Source organism: Apodemus sylvaticus, chromosome 22 (genome assembly GCF_947179515.1).
Source record: "Apodemus sylvaticus chromosome 22, mApoSyl1.1, whole genome shotgun sequence".
Lineage (NCBI taxonomy): Eukaryota > Metazoa > Chordata > Mammalia > Rodentia > Muridae > Apodemus > Apodemus sylvaticus.
The window spans coordinates 51994673-51999224 of record NC_067493.1 but is presented as its reverse complement, the minus strand read 5'-3'; the positions used below and the strand labels follow the sequence as shown (position 1 = coordinate 51999224).

The following is a 4552-nucleotide window of genomic DNA, read 5'->3' as shown; positions in this document are numbered from 1 at the left end:
GCCTCGCACATCCGGCTACTTCCGGGTCGTGGGCTGCCCGGTGACAGCCTGACCCGACCGTCCTCGAGTCAGTAGGTGAGACGCCGGGATCCACGTTCTCTGACACAGCAGCGTCATCGTCACTGTCGTAAGAATCCTCGATCGGCCCTGGGGGAGGGGCGGAGGAAGGTGTCTCTGGAGTCAGGCATATCCATGGGCAGCCGTGCCCGCAGTCAGGACCCCGAAGTTGGGGATGACACGTCCGAAAATGGCCACCAGGCGGCGCCTGGAGTCAAAACTAAAGTATGGATGGAGGCGACCTGATGGGCAGAGGCTTTGCAAAGCTCTGGATAGGTTGCTTGGTCTCCCATTCAAGCAGGTGCATGACGTGAACCGTTCCCTTGGTGGGCTTGGAAGCCTGGACAGCCAGAATGTGTGTGGTACAGAAAACGGAGTGGATGGTGGCCCCCCTTCTTTAATAGGGGCTTTATTAAAAATTACAATAAAGGCAAGTTGCTGTTATTTCATCCACCGGTCAGGTGAATGTATGTCCCTAGGCGCCTTGCCAGTGCTTTCTTTTGAATAGACTTACTGGGTAAGCTGTTCTCCCGATTTTACAAATGACCAAAAGAGTTATCATTCTCCTTTAAAAAAAAAAAAAAAAAAAAAAAAACCAGAAAGAAAACGGTGGCTTCAGTCTAGAATCCCACATCCAGGCTCTCCACAAGATAGTTGCCTTGTGTTTCCTCGAACATAATTTTTCAGGTATTTTGGCCTAAAACAGTAACTTGCTAATCTGCTAATTTTCACATGAATAAACAGAGCATTTCCCTCCAGGAACTACATTGGTTTAAATTCAGAAGCCAACGCTGGGCAAAGTGGCCTTTAGTTGCAACACTAGGGAGGCAGAAGCAGGCTGAGTTCAAGGCCAGCCTGGTCTACAATTCGAGTTCCAGAATAGCCAGGGATACACAGAAAAACCCTGTTTTGAAAACAAACAAAAAAAGCCATGAAACTGAATTTCTCCATGTGTTAATCTGGGTAGCCCTGTATTCCCCACTCCTAGAAGAGGAACACAGTGTTACAGTTTTGCTTACAAGAAGAAGAGGAGGAGGGAAGGGAGGAGGAAGGAGGAGGTGGAGGAGGAGGAAGAAGAAGAAGAAGAAGGAAGAGGAGAAGGAGGGGAGGAGGAAGAGGAAGAGGAGGAAGAGGAGGAGGAGCAGAAGCAGGAGGAGGAGAAGGAGGAGGAAGAAGAGGAGGAGGAGGAGAAGAAGGAGAAGGAGAAGAAGAAAGAAGAAGAGGAGGAGGAGGAGGAGGAGGAGGAGGAGGAGGAGGAGAAACCTATGGACTCTGCCTTGTGGTTCCCAGGTGCTCAGAAAGATCAATGCAGGAGGACAGAGTAAGATCAAGGCTTGCCTGGATTTCACAGTGAGTTCAAGGCCAGCCACTTTAGTGAGACCTTGTTTGAAAGCAAAACTAAAAAGCAGGGCTGTGGATGCATGTGGTTGGGTAGGGCACTTTCCCAGCATACTGGGGACCCTTGCTTCACTCCCTAATTGGAGAGGCAGAGAAGATGTGTCCAGAGGAACCCCATTCAGTTAACTCAAATCTGCAGAAAACAGAACAAGCATTAAGGTCCTGGCAGGCGGGAACACAGTGGAGGAAGGCGGGGTGGAACCCCGCCCAGTACTCTGCTTCTCACGGCCTCTGTGATCAAATGGATTTCCAAATGGGCCCCCAGAGAGACTTCTAAAAATGAGAACATTCGTTCTAAGTCCCATTTATTTTGACATTTCCTATTTGCTACCTTGTTTTAATTAAATCTTGGCTCTCTTTGTAAGGGAGAGTTCCTCTGTGCAGAAATGCAAGAATGTCCAGAATGCGAAGCCGGGATGGCTTTTCCAGCAGTTCAGGGATCTGAAGCCCCTTCTCTTCGACCAGAGTCCTTCTTCAAGCCCAGCCTCAGTAGAGGCTCTCAGAGCTGTCTCTTCTCCAAAGGATGAGGTCAGCTTCCTGTGTGTGCTTGTACTCTGTGTGTGTGTGTGTGTGTGTGTGTGAAGCTGTTGGATCACATGTAAACTATTTGTAATCCACCACAGTGTGAGATTGCAGCTCCCAATACTATTCACAAAGCAACAAAAATAATGGGCATCATTCTTTTGACCTTAGAATTCACTGATACAATGAAACAAACGATACTTAGGTTTGTTACTAAATTGTTACAAGAAGCTGGGCACCCTTTTTGTGTGTGTGTAATCTTGTTGGTGTTTAACTCTTATTTCTGTCTCCCTGATTACAGACAGCCAGTGTTAAGAGCCATGCATTTCTGTTTTACATGGATTACAGAGACACAAACAGTTGGAGGGTGACAATTTGCCCCTTATCTTCCATGAAAACTGCACAGCTGGCCCAAGATCAGTCTACCAAGTGCTCCTTAGTGAAGAGGGACATGAACTTTTTAAGAATCCCTCATGACTTTAGGCTTGACCAAATTTTATCATTACCTGTAAAACCTAAGTGCCCTTCAAAATCAAGTTTCACCCCTTAAAAAATTCTCCACCACTTCTCCCAAATAGGGTCAGTCAAACTACCCAGATGAAGTTTGATATGCAAATAGACAATGTTTAGGATGCAAATCTTGCTGGGGGGAACTGTGAGGGGGGGACAGTTTTTTGGCATGTTTAAGTCTCCAATACTTAAAAAAAAAAAGATAGACCAGCATGTTGGCATGCGCCTTTAACTGCAGCCAGAGGCAGGCAGGGGCAGGCAGATCCCTATGAGCCCAAGGCCAACCAGTCCACACAGAGAGTTCTAGGCCAGTAGGCCAGCCTAAGCTACATAGTGAAACCCAATCTCCGATAAATAAATAAGTAAATATTTTTGTAGTAGAGCGTTGACCAGGAGTGTCAACATCTGATGAGACTTAGGGTGAAAATGTGTCCCTGCAGAAAGCTGCTTTGAGATTCCATAGTCCAACGAAACAGCACAGCCATTTCCACAAAAATGTGAGACAGGTCCCGGTGCACTTTAATCTATGGCAAGCGCTATGTTTCAGCGTGGCTTAGAACGGAGCCAAGTTATCGCACGTTGCACTTGGGGGTCAAAGCTCACTGGCCTTCTGCCTTGTCCGCCTTTGGTTCATTAAAGGCCGTGACCCTGAAAGATTCAGTTGGATATGCTTGCTGGAATTTTGCCAAAGCCAAAGGGTTCCCCCCTACCTCAACTCCTCCTCTAACCGTGGTAATCAAAACTCACAAAATGAGCATTTCTTTTTTCATCTTCCTTCCTTCCTTCCTTTCTTTTTTCTAGGCTTCTGAGAGGTCTAGCTAGATACCCCAGGCTGGGTTCAAACTTGAGGCGATTTTCCTGCCTCTGCCTACAGAGTATTGGTACTTACATCACATCTGTTTTAAAATGTGCCCAGACTCTGTTAAGCACTTAGCTGGGTCCACAGATTTTTTTTCCTCTCTCTCCAGCAGTAAACTGAGGTCCACTGAACTCAAAGCAAGGAAACGCATTCCCCTGACTGAGAGCTAGAAAATATTTACAAGCCCCAGGCGGAAAGCATCCCTTAAGTATGACTAGGAGCTGTGAACGGTTCAGAGAAAGACCCGATCGGCCCCACGAGCTCTCCACAGTGGTCTTCCAAGACAAGCCAAGGCTTGGGGAACGAGAGCCACGAACTTTGACCCTTGCACAGCACAAACAAGGCTGACCGCGCCCCAAGAGGGCCACGGGTAACTCAAGTTGAGAGAACTTCCGAGTTTTAGAAAGCCCCGCCCACCACCAGCTCCGCCCACCACCAGCTCCGCCAATCCCCTGGATCTATCGACCTCTCGGGCTTCCCAGGCGAAGGCAATAGAACACCTATATGAGGCCTGGACCCGAAAGCGACGATCAGGGAAGGTCAGTAGAGAGCCTATCAGAGCATGGCTGTGGGCGGAGTCGAGGGCGGGGTCGAGTGGGGGCGGGGCGCGCTCCGCGCACTCGGGTGCGATTGGTCATCCCTGGCGGAACCGCACCTCGGACAGCAGCAGCGGCGGCAGCCTAGGGTCCTGCGTGGAGAGTGGGGCGCGACGGGGACTCGCGGGCGGAGGCTGCGCGTGGGGACCCAGCGTGCGAAGACCCAGGACGGGAGCGACTCGGGACACGAGTGAGAGGAGCCGGTGGCGCCGGGGCCGCGGGTGACAGCGCTGAGGTGAGAGCGCGGGCGCCAGAGTGACAGCCCTAGTCCCGGCGCAGCGGCCGCGAGCATCCCGGGAGCGGAGTTGCTAGCGGTTCTGCCAGTGCGCAGGGGGACCGAGAAGGACCGGGACGGGGAGTGAGGAGGGGACCCCGAGAGGGATCGCGGAGAGTGAGAGGACCAGGATGGGTCGGGGTGAGGAGTGAACTCTGAGAGGGACTGAGGGTAAGCGAGGGGACCCGGAGAGAGATGGGGAAAGCAGGACGAGGAGGGGACCAAGAAATACCGCGGGAGAGCAAGGGGACCACAAGACAGGGCAGGGCAGTGGGATGAACGAGGCGACTTGAAGAGGGGACTCCGGCCGTGGGATAAGCAAGAGAACCCCGGAGG

General features: G+C 51.0%; 1 protein-coding gene across 1 annotated transcript in view; it reads left to right on the top strand.

Annotated features, from left to right (window-relative positions):
* Positions 1-3981: 3981 nt before the first annotated feature.
* The window catches only part of Taok3 (TAO kinase 3), a 159154-nt gene continuing 158583 nt past the window's right edge, over positions 3982-4552 (top strand). The window contains exon 1 of the mRNA XM_052168754.1: positions 3982-4177. The gene's annotated coding sequence lies outside the window, so the exon portion shown is untranslated. The remainder of the gene's footprint in view (positions 4178-4552) is intronic.